Source organism: Saccopteryx leptura, chromosome 7 (assembly GCF_036850995.1).
Source record: "Saccopteryx leptura isolate mSacLep1 chromosome 7, mSacLep1_pri_phased_curated, whole genome shotgun sequence".
Classification (NCBI taxonomy): domain Eukaryota; kingdom Metazoa; phylum Chordata; class Mammalia; order Chiroptera; family Emballonuridae; genus Saccopteryx; species Saccopteryx leptura.
The window spans coordinates 46956209-46968572 of record NC_089509.1 but is presented as its reverse complement, the minus strand read 5'-3'; the positions used below and the strand labels follow the sequence as shown (position 1 = coordinate 46968572).

General features: G+C 38.8%; 1 pseudogene; it reads left to right on the top strand.

Moving 5' to 3' along the window:
* The first annotated feature begins 894 nt into the window (after positions 1–894).
* On the top strand, positions 895–6335 carry LOC136378990 (urotensin-2 receptor-like; annotated as a pseudogene).
* Positions 6336–12364: the final 6029 nt, after the last annotated feature.

Below are 12364 nucleotides of genomic sequence, written 5' to 3'. Positions count from 1 at the left end.
TCCTTTAAAAATAACAGGTTAACAACTATGGTACATCCACAAAATGGATAGCTACCATTCAGCCATAGAAAAAAATGAGGGAAATCTTTGTACTACCATGGAGTGATCTTCAGGATATATTATGTGAAAAAAGCAAGACACAAAGCATGTCACCCTTTCTGTAAAAAAGGAGACACAAGAATGTGTACATGTATGTGTTTATTTGCCTAATTTACAAAGAACCCTGGAAGAATATGTGATGAGGTACCAAAGAACTGTAAAACTTAGTATTGGCAATGCCAATTTAAAGAGGAAAAGTCAGGCTTCTTGCCCCTAGAGAATGGAGGGAGAAGGATGTGGGAGCTTCCTGGCTTACAAGGACAACTGGGTCATTTAGTTTTACTATAGCTCTCTGAAGGAATAAAGGTTATCTAAAGAACTTCCTTTCCCTTTCAATAAGAGACAATATTTACATATCCTACACTGACTTTAACTCTTCCACCCTTACTGGAATTCTGAGAGTAACATATACCTCTAGACAAAGGAATGGGAGGTAGACACTGAAAGATTTGTGAATGTCTTTGATATGTTAAATGACATCACTATTGTGTTACCTTGTAAGTTTTAATATATAGGAATGTTTTTATAGACCCTATAGATGAATGTTGTAAGCTTATTGTGTCATGCTCCCTTCTCCTTTTCCCCCAACCTGTATGTGATCAAGTCTATATAACTAGTTTCAGGGCTATTTTGAACACACATGATTTGGGTTAGCTATACCCCGTGTAAGTCATATGCAGCCGGCTTATTAATAAATCTCCTCCTAAAAATTCTTCTGTATCCTGCCTTGGTGTCTCTACGTAAACCCTCGGAATTAAGGTATGCTACTTTATAACATTTGGGGGCTTGTCCAGGATGTCGGTGTTCCACGTCACCAGGTAGAGACACCCGGACCGGCCAGCCTCTCCAGAGCGTTGCCTGACCCCACTGGATCTCGAAGAGGGGTGCCCCCTGAGACATTCCAGGGCTCCCGTTTTCCTGTGGGGTTTGGACAACTCCTCGGCAGACACCCCCAGTCCTCAAATTTGATGATTTGGCAGAGAAATCAAGGACTGTAAAATTCTGACCTCCAGAGGTAAGTGAGGCAAATCTTTTGCTTTACTGAATTCTAGCTTTTCTGTTTGTGACTAGTCAATTTGGAATTATTGCGTGAGAACCGGATGCAATCTAACTCATGCAATGGGCTCTCCAAGACCAAGACATTGGTGGAGAGTTTGAGTCCTGCCTCGGTCTTTTCTGGGACACATTTATTTGTGCTCTCAGGAAAAGACATTAGTGGGGACATCTGTTTGTGCTCTAGAAAGACATTAGTGGGAACTGAGTTCATCAGTCCTGCCTTGGACTTCCAGAGACACTTTTGTGCTGTCTGTTCATGTCAAGATCTCATTCTTTGCTTTTATTGTTTCTGTCTAAAACCCCTGAGTGATTGGTGTGTGAGTGGGGATATCTGGTACCTGAGCCTAAGCTCCCGTGAGGGACACGGCCAGGCGAGCACCTGAGAGACCCCTGCCAGGGAACCTCTTCCTCTGTTGAACTATGTGCCTAAAAGTCAAGTGTAAATGTAAATAGTAAATTGTCTGTTTTGTAAGTTCTCTTTGTTTGTCAGGAAAAACTCTGGTGTAATTTCATTTGAAAATTTCTGGCTTAAAACCAGAGGGCAAAAGTGAAGAAAAATTCATAAACTTCATATGGTTTAGTGGCTGTTCTCCGGAGCCTGCAAATTATGAAACTAGCAAAATTCATGAAAGTATTAAAAATTCTTCAATAGTGAATTGTCTGTACTGTAGATTCTCTTTGTCCGAAAAATTTCTCGTGACATTTTGTGGTATGGGCCTCTTTCCCGGGACGCACTAAATCTCTTTTCTTGGATCCAAGACCTCTGGTTTCAGGGCACTCTGTCTGACTTCTCCCCTGAAGAAATTGTCTTCTTCTGCCGACTCCTGCCTCTGCTCTTGTGTGATAATTCACATGTCTATAGTCAAACATTCTTTATTCTGAATGCTAGTTATTATCTGTCTTATCTTTCTTGCCTTTTTATTGATGTGCTGATCCTTGCATTCTCCTGGACAGTTTCGATTTTGTAGATCAGTGGCCCAGACATTAAATATGGGAGGAGAGGGCTGAGGAATGCACTCTGGGAAATGTTTCTTCAGCCTCTGGAGGTGAAGGGCTGGCAAGTGAGCAGTTTGGGTGAGAGATGAGTGCGAGGCCGGGCTGGGATGTGCCGTGTGCGGAGCAGCAGGGGAAGGGCGCTAGAGTAAGGTGGTGGGGACGACTAAGGGTGAGGTGACTAGAGGAAGTAGAGAGTAGAAACTAGTTTCAGATATTCAGATATCCACCTACTGACCAAAAGAAGTTTTACCCATTTGGAAAGTAGGGGGTAGGAATAGTATTAAAAAATTAGAACTTCTCTTTAGAAGACTCTTAAAGTAAGAACCAAAGCCCACTAGAATGTATGCTTAAGAATTTCAAAATTAGATTTTCCAGTAATTGTAATGTAAATATTGTCTAAAGATACTTTGAAAATTCTCTGTAAATTAAAATGGCCAACTTTTAGAGCAGACTACTATCACTGGGCACCTTCTCGCAAGTGGGTGGCATAGCCAGGATGCAGTGAGTGCAGCAGTGGGGGTGGGAAAAGTAGGGGCAGCCAGGCTGCAGCTGGCTGCACAAAAAGCAGCAGAGAAAAAAATAAAGTGACAGGCTCCTCTTACAGCTCTGGGCACCTGCCCCTCTCCCTCAGGCACCTGGAATCCCAGGCACCCAGACTGATTCCCTTAGATTGACTTAATAGTGTAAAGCACTTTGGGTAAAAAAAGAGGGTTAGCATCTCTTTGCCAGCTGGGTAGTTACGAAATAGTGAGTGTATTTTTACCATTCCTTATTTTTCTCAGTAAATCAGTGGTTCATTGGGATAGTGGTTTACAATCCTCTTATTGTAAATTGTACGAAATTTGTACTAATGATAAGGCATATAGAATTGTATAATCTGCCAAATACAAAGACTTCATTTTTGTAACAAGGATCCATTGTTGTGAAAAAAATATTTTCTATGTTAGAAATGTATATGTTATTTTAAGTCTTTTGTTATTCTTTTTATTTGCTGTTTTATAGCCCTGTGATATTGAAATCTTGGTTTAAATATTAGAAAATATATAAGAATTATTAATGTAATAATTATTAATGATATCTTTTTATATGGTATATAAATGTTCAGCTTATTATCATTTTTGAAGCAGTATTATTCAATGTTAGGTCACCAAACCCAGAGTGACAAATGTTACTATTGATTGGCTTAACAGTAGAATTCTCAACATAATAGGTGGAAAGGAGAGAATAAAAAATAGATAACTAATTGTAGTAGTAGGAAACATTTAAGTTTTGAGCCCAGATTAAAAGAGTTAAAGGATGTGAACGGAAATCTGCTTCTCTTGAGCTTTTTAGACATTATCTGTTAAGGTGCATAAATAAGGTATTTTTTCTTGGAATGTAAAAGGAATTTGTGATTAAGTAGAATATAAGATTTATTTTATGAAATATTGGTCATTTCAGTTGGTGCTTTTAACTAGATCTTTAAAATTTGAGGCATAGATGTAATAGGAAATAGTTTAAATTCTTTTTTCCCAAGTGACCAATAGAGTTAGAAAACTCAAAATCCCCTTTCTCGGGAAGCCTCAAGCCCTAATGGGACTGTTAGAATCTGTACTGCACATACACTGTCCCACTTAAGACAATCGAGACCACCTCAAGAAAATGTTTCTGGTTGCCTGGCTTAAGTGGGATTCTAACACCCAAGCAAGTGAGGAAATTTGGACACTTTTCACCAATTTCTGTTAGCCAGAATCAGAGAAGATACTAAGGTAGTCAACTTAGCCTTTACATAGCAATCAACTCTAGAAATTAGAAAGGAAATGTATTATAAGTTTTAAAAAAGAGGTAGCATCATCAGCTGCTAAAAAAATAAATAAATAAAACTAAGTATTTTGGAAGGGACATTGCTCCTCCCTCACTCACATAACTCTGTTTGGCCCCTAAGATGGCTGGTTAGCCAAAGATGGGTAAGATTCCTGAAGGCAGGAACAATCTAAGACAGGCACAGCCGAAGAGGGGCCATCAGGAGAAAGCTTAAGAACTAACAAAGGTGAGGCTCAAACCCCTACCCCAACAATGCAAGAGCCTGCTCCCCTGAAACAGTGGCCTTCATCCACTATCTAGGGCACCAAAAGAGGGGGACTCCCTAGAAACTCAAGCAGCTGAGGAACCAAGCAGCTGATGATACTACCAATAAAGTAGCCCTAAATCCAGTGGGGTTTTTAGGAAATTTTAGTGACTTTACTAGAACCCTTGTTGCAAAAGGTTTATTTGCAACCAATTAGAAAAAGATTTTGCCAGCAGGAAAAGGATAATTAAGAATAAGAAAAAATTAGAAAAGCCAGACTTAGAATCTATTGCAGAAAGCATAATGTCTGAGTGTTTAGTCTGTGCCCAAATAAATACTAAGCAAAATAAATAAATTATAAAGAAAAACAGGGAGAGAGGAACTTTCCCAGGTAAACATTTAGAAATAGATTTTACTAAAGTAATTGACAATTAGGTAGAAGCTTTTCCTACTAGAAATAAGACCGCAATAACAATTGTTAAGAAATTGCTATATGAAACTCTTTCCAGATTTATCAATAGCTTGCCCATCCTAATGATGGGCCTGCATTTGTATCCAAAATCTCACAGCTAGTGGAAAAGGCACTCAATATTAACTGGAAATTACATTGTGCCTACAGGCCCCAAAGTTCAGGGCAGGTAGAACACATGAATCGAATCATAAAAGACACTTTAACCAAATTTGTTTTTAAAAACCGGTGAAAAGTGGCCCTCCTTAGGGTGATGTGTACCCCCTCTTGCCCCTCCAGGGCCGACAGCACTGTCTTCCTTTCCATCCGGTGTGGGCTCCTCCTGGTGCACCCCCCAGTGCCCCTTTTCCTGGCACCTGCTCTCTAAGTTATTAATATCTGGCACGGGGCCTTGGTGCATTCCTAACCAGCAGCTGGGCGGGCAGCAGCAATGACTAGGACCCGGTCATACAGAGCTCAGCCCTCTTTTGTTTGCTCAGTACAGAGCAAGGCAAAGCTTTCGCAGCAGTGCGGTTGCGGGAGCTCAACCTGCTGTGTGGTGACCGACAGATGTGCTTGTCACCCACAGAGGCCCCTATCGCAGCACACCCCAGCCTCCAGTCCAGCGTGAGGCAGCAGAGATAACCCTGAGCCCAGAGCCTGCAAGCAGATCCCCTGTGCTAGCTATGACAGGCAGCCCTGTGCCCAAACCATCCGGCCGCCCCAACACATCCCTCAACAGCTCGTGGGCCAGTCTGACGGAACCCAGCTCACTGGAGGACCTGATGACCACAGGTGCCATTGGAGCAGCACTCTTGGTCATGGGCGTGGTGAGTGTGGCAGACAACGTGTACACGCTGGTAGTCATGTGCCGCTTCCTGAGAACCTCGGCCTCCATGTACGTCTATGTTGTCAACCTGGCGCTGGACAACCTGCTCTAGCTGCTCAGCATCCTTTTCATTGTAACCACCTACATCACCAAGGAGTGGCACTTTGGAGATGTGGGCTGCCATGTCCTCTTTAGTCTGGACTTCCTGACCATGCATGCCAGCATATTCACCCTGACTATCATGAGCAGTGAGTGCTTTGCCACAGTACTGAGGCCGCTGGACTCCGCACAGCACTCCAAGGGCAACTGCAAGATCCTGGCACTTGGCAAGTGGCTGCTGCCACTGCTGCTGGTGCTGCCTGTGATGCTGGCTCTCCAGCTGGTCCACAGGGAACACAAGAGCCTCTGCCTGCTAGCCTGGGGCCAGAGCATCTACTGTGCCTACCTGACACTGCTCTTTGAGACCAGCATTGTGGGGCCTGGCGTGGTCATCGGGCTGCTCTACATGCACCTGGCCTGGGCCTACTGACTGTCACAGCAGGCCTCCTTCCCACAGACGCGGCAGCGGACCAACCCCAGAGTGCTGCACCTCATCCTGGGCATTGTGCTGCTCTTCTGGCCATGCTTCATGCCCCTCTGGATATAACAGCTACTGGCCCAGTAGCTTAGCGCCTAGCCGCTCACAGCCCATGGCTCACGCATCGTCAACTACCTGACCACTTTCCTCACCTACGGCAACAGCTGCATCAACCCCTCTCTCTACACACTGCTCACCAAGAACTGCCATGACTTCCACCGGCGCTCACCCCCCCAGCAGGAGTGCCAGTGGGCCTGTGGGCACCCAAAATTTGTGGCAGTGACCCACCCTCTCCCAGCATGCCTTTGGAAGCTTGCTGTCCTCCAGCAGCCACCAGGTCACTGAGTGCATCAGCCTGTCCCAGGAGGACCCTGAGGGGGTCTGTCCCTGAGTGTCCCAGCCTCAAGTGCTTACAGGGTCTGCAGATTACTCAGCAGGCTGTTCAAAAGACTGTCCGAGAGGCACTTCCGACACTGCCAGGAGATCCGGCACATCCTTTCCAGTCTGGGGACTCAGACTAGGTAAAGAAGTACATCACCCGAGAACTGATTCCCTCCTGGATGGGTCCACACACCATGATCCTGACCACTCCCACTGCTGTCAAGGTAGAAGGCATGCCCGCCTGGGTCCACCACAGCCGGTTGAAGCCTGCAGTCCCAGCAGAAACACCCTTGTGGACAGGGGAGACTGACTCCGCCAACTCTTGTAAGTTGACCCTAAGAAGGATGGCATGCCCTGCTCCAGCCACAAACCAGAAGCTGGTTGGTCTATGCATGGCTAATGCATGAAGAAACTCATTGAGGACCTCCTTTTAAGTAGACTTTGAGGAAGGAGGGAAACTGAGGTAAAAGGAAAGCCAGAACAAGTTGTCTGAAGGTTTGATGATGTACTGCTATGAGTCATACAGAAGGAAGGTATAAGTCCCTTTGCTAGAAGGGAAGCCACAAGGTAAATAGGAAATATATATGTGCTTATACTTAACCTATGATTCCTAGCTACTTAGAGGGAGGATATCTCCAAAAGGAAGTATACTTTAAACTAAAAATTACTTATTGCCAGCTTGGTTGTCACTAAAGGTTAAGATTTTTAAAATAAGAGTTCTGACTAAAAAAGAATTGTATGGTTTTGATAATAAAAGTTTTAAAATATAGAAATACTTTTGAAAGAAAAAGGAAGAAAGTTTATAAAAATCAAGGGTTTATATAAGTTGCAGAAGGTTTGTGCAGGTTGGAAGAAATTAACCAGTAACATTTGTTTCTTCAGTAGACTGTATTCCTATTAATGAAAACATCAAGTCTACTTGCTAAATATCTGTTGCATGTTATAGGCTGATATTCCTACTCAACAGCCTCATGCACCTCATTAAAAAGAGTCAAGGATTTGACTCAGGATATAAAACCAGTGGGGAATGTAATAAGGTACCAAAGAACTGTAAAACTTAGTATTGGCAACACCATTTTAAAGAGGAAAAGTCAGGCTTCTTGCCTCCTCCTTTCCTTAGAGAATGGAGGGAGAAGGATGTGGGAGCTTCCTGGCTTACAAGGACAACTGGGTTAGTTAGTTTAACTATACTTCTCTGAGGAATAAAGGTTATCTGAAAAACTTCCTTTCCTTTTCAATAAGAGACAATATTTACATATCCTACACTGATTTTAACTCTTCCTCCCTTCCTGGAGTCCTGAGAGTAACATATACCTCTAGACAAAGGAATGGGAAGTAGACACTAAAAGATTTGTGAATGTCTTTAATATGTAAAGCGACATCACTATTGTGTTACCTTGTAAGTTTTAATATATAGGAATGTTTTTATAGACCCTATGATGAATGTTGTAAGCTTATTGTGTCATGCTCCCTTCTTTTCCCCCAACCTGTATGTGACCAAGTCTATATAACTAGCTTCAGGGCTATTTTGAACACACATGATTTGGGTTAGCTATATACCCCGTGTAAGTCATATGCAGCTGGCTTATTAATAAATCTCCTAAAAATTCTTCTGTATCCTGCCTTGGTGTCTCTACATAAACCTGTGGAATTAAGGTACGCTACTTTATAACAAATAAAGCAGAAACTAACACAAAATATAAACAAATTTCAAAGATAGAAGGGGTGGAGATTCATCTAACCCTAGAGACAAATTTTGTCTTCTTCACAATTTTGCCTAACATTGGCACACATATGTGTGTGTCCATACACACATACATAATACTAAAAATCACTTTCCACCCCCCTTTCTTGCTAATCTAATATTCTGCAGCACCTTGACATAATTAGAAATGAAGAGGCACCATGTAGTTTAAACTACCTTTTTGAGAGAACCTCAGGAACAAATTTGGCTCATATTTTGTGGTAATGCATTATTCTCACCTATTTATGAATGAAAGAATTGGTACCATGTAAAAATTTGGTGGCTGCTTCTCTGAACTGTGGCTTACATTAAATCAATAGAATTTACATAGTTTTTACATAGTGTTTAGGTTAGTTTGAAGATTTTTGTAATGATGCTGGGTCTGTATATTATATGAAGAAAAAATCTTCTTTATCACATTATTATCTTGGCATTATGTTCACAAAATTTGTAAAATTATACATCTCTAAAATATGTCAAATGAAAAGATCCTTATTGGAACAGTAATAAAAGATCAATATACTATGTTACCTCCAACATAAAATTCATCCTAAGGTACTATATGAATGAATTCTAAGGTGTTATATAAAATTAAATAAAATCATTACCAAGGCTCACTTCAATGACCATTAAAAGATTTATGGGTAAATCAGGTGTGACCTCTCAGAGACCATTCTGTTTTAAATGTCTTGGGGAAAATGAATTAGAAAATGCACATTAATCTATTCAGATGGAGAAACAAAACAGGTCCCTCCACCCATGAAAGACCTATTAAAAGTAGCAATATCTCAGCTATTTAGCTAGTAAACTTCTTTCCTTATCAAAGAAAAGTTAAAGGTAAGAATATTACTTTTCATTCTCATTAGTGAATATTCATACAGAAAAATGCAATATAGCATTTACTAAAAATATTTCATATTCTTTTATTTTTTTACTGTGGATTTGACAAAAAATACATACAAAATATATGAGCCCACACATTTTTTAAATGAAGCATTACCAATAGCACTAAAACTATCTGTGTTCCTCTCTGATCTTTTCCTCTGCCTCCCTCACAGTAATCTCTATCCTGAATGTCATCATTCTGTTGCTTTCAAACAAAATAGTTTCAACCCATGTATATGAATCCCTAAACCATGGATTCCTTAGATTTGTATTTTTTTAACTTTTATTTTAAAATTATATAATACTACATGATAATTTCTTCACTCAATATCCTGTTTTTAAGATCCATTTTTATTACTGTATTCATTCCAGCTCTGTGACTATTTCTTGATCCATTCTCCTGTCAAATAACAATTGGCTTCTTTTCAGTTTCTTGCTATTACAAACAATGTTACTATAAATATTCTGCTCATGTATTGTGGTGTACTTCTGCAAGAGTTTATCTAAAACCAGTATCTAGATGGAATAGGTGGGTTGTATGATATATATGTGTTTAATTTTAAAGTTTATTCCAAAGGGAGTGTACCAATTTACACTCCCACCAGCTGTATATAAAAGTTCTTATTCCTCCACATACTTACTAACATTTTGAATTATCAGATTTAATCTTACTAAACTAGTTGGTATAAAAGTATCTCATTGTAATTAATGAGATATTATGATAGGTAATATAATGATATATTACAATGACATTATTTAATGAGATTTAATATATTTTCCATACATTTCCTTGCCAGTCATAATTTCTCTGAAATGGTCACTATTTCTTCAAATAGTTTATCTTGTCTCATTAAATTATAAAAATTATTTGCATACTCTTGATACCAACACTATGCCAATTTTATATCTTGTGATATCTTCCCCCAGGATATGGTTTGTTTTTTTAGATTATTTTTATTATCTTAACTTTATTATAATCAAATTTGTTAAATCTTCTATCTTATAGATGGTTTATTTTAATTATGTTTAAGAAATTCTTCCCTATACCAAAGTCCTAAAAAAAATCTTATATTTTATTCTAAAGTTTTAAGTTATACCTTTTAGATTTGTCTTTTATGCAGCTATCACTGATTATATATATGTGGTATGAATTAGAGACTCAATTTCATTTTTTCTTCATATGGTTAATCTCTTATTTCAGGTCCATTAATTGGATAGACATGTTTTCCTAATGATCTGCAATGCTAATCCCACACAAATTAAGTAATAAACTAATTTAGCAAAATTGCAGGATACAAAGTCAACACTCCAAAATAATCTGTATTTATAGACACTAGCAATAAACCATCTAAAGAGAAAATTAAGAAATAATTTTGTTTACAATGGCAGCAAAAAAGAATAAAAATAAAATATTTAGGAACAAATTTAAGCAGACAGGTGTAAGACTTGTGCACTCAAACCTGGAGCACTGCTGAAAGAAATTAGAGAACACCTAAATAAATATGAAAAGACATCCTGCTTCCATGGATTGGAAGACTTACAATGTTTAAGATAGCAATTCACCCCCAAAATGAACTACAGTTTCAAAGTGATCCATATAAAAATCCAAAAACCATTTTACAGAAATGGAAAAACTTAGCCTATAATTCATATGGAATTACAAAGGTCTTCAAATAGTTGGAACAGTCTTGGAAAAGAAAAACAGAGTGGAGAGCTCAGGTTTTCTGATTGATTTCAAAGCTTACTATAAAATTACAGTAATCAAAATAGTGTGGTACAAACATAAAGCTAGACATACATTTATCCCCCAGTATCTGAGGGGGATTGGTTCCAGGACCCCCACGAATGCCAATATTCGAAGATGCTCAAATCCCCAGGTATAGTATTTGCATATAACCTACCACATCCCAACATACTTGAAATCATCTGCAGATTATTTATAATGTCTAATACAGAGTAAATAGTTGTTATACTGTATCATTTAGGGAATAATGACAAAACGTCTGTACATGTTCAGTACAGAAGCAATCATCAAAGTCCTAACTATGATACATAGTAATAGGAAGAAGGTAATTATTTTTTAATGTTTTCAATCTGCAGTTTAGTGAAATCCATGGTTGCCAAACCCACAGATATAAAGGGCTGACTCTATATACATCAGTAGAATTGAACTGATATGTCCATACATAAATCCATGTCTATGGTCAACTAATTTATAACAAGAGTGCCAAGACCATTCAAGAAGAGAGAACAGTTTCTTCAAAAAATTATGCTAGAAAAATCGGATATCCACAAGGAAGTACAAACTGATAACAAATATCTTCAAAATTATTTCAAGTGATATATGGTAGTTATAATAACATAAGAAAATTTGCAATGTTTTAAACCTAACCTTTTGAAACTGATATGATGAAGAGAAAGCCTTTTTACAACATATCCCTTAGCTCTCCTGGGAGAAACCAAATATTGGGCACGCAAAGCTGCGGGCCAACGCCACATAACAGTTCTTGTATCTGCAACTCACTATACTTTTACAAGTTCAATCTGAGTCTTCACAAGCTACTTTATCCCAAGCCCGTCTACAAAACATTTCATTGACAGATGTGGCTAGTGGTTTCCATTTTTAACAAAAGTTAGTTTCTTATCTTGAGGATTGAGTTTGTTTGAAAATCTTTCTGTATTTTTTTCTAATTATGTTGGTGCATCCACTAAAATTCTGTTTTCATAACAACTACTCTTCACAGACATCTATTTTTGTTTTACATGAAAGGAAAACTGTAATTTAGAAACACAATGGCACATTTTTTAAATATTCATTTTTAAATGGGCTAGCTTTAGACCAATAAGCTAGCTTGGGGGAAAGAGTTTACATTTTTGTTTCTTTTTAAAATTATACTAAAATTATTCAAAATCATTTTTTACTGTTAGGTTCAGAAAACTTGCATCTGTTGATGATACAGGTATCATGCCAATGATTAAGCTCTTGGATTAGCAGTGCTAATAATAATTTCCACACAGATGTTACCAAAAAATAACCCCTTCCTATTCTAGTTATGCTTATTTTTGTGTAACATCCAATATTTGGGCAGGTTTTTTTTTTCAAGTAAACAAATGACATCCACATTTTAAATGAAAATAAGTTTCTGGCTCAACTCCTACAAGTTGAAATCTACCCTCTGTAGTTCTCTCTCTCTCTCTCTCTCTCTCTCTTTTTAAATCAATGACTACGTGGTTTATAAAGAAGTTTTGTGCCAGATTACTAAATCTCTCAGAATACCCCAGGGGGGAAAGGACAGTACAAA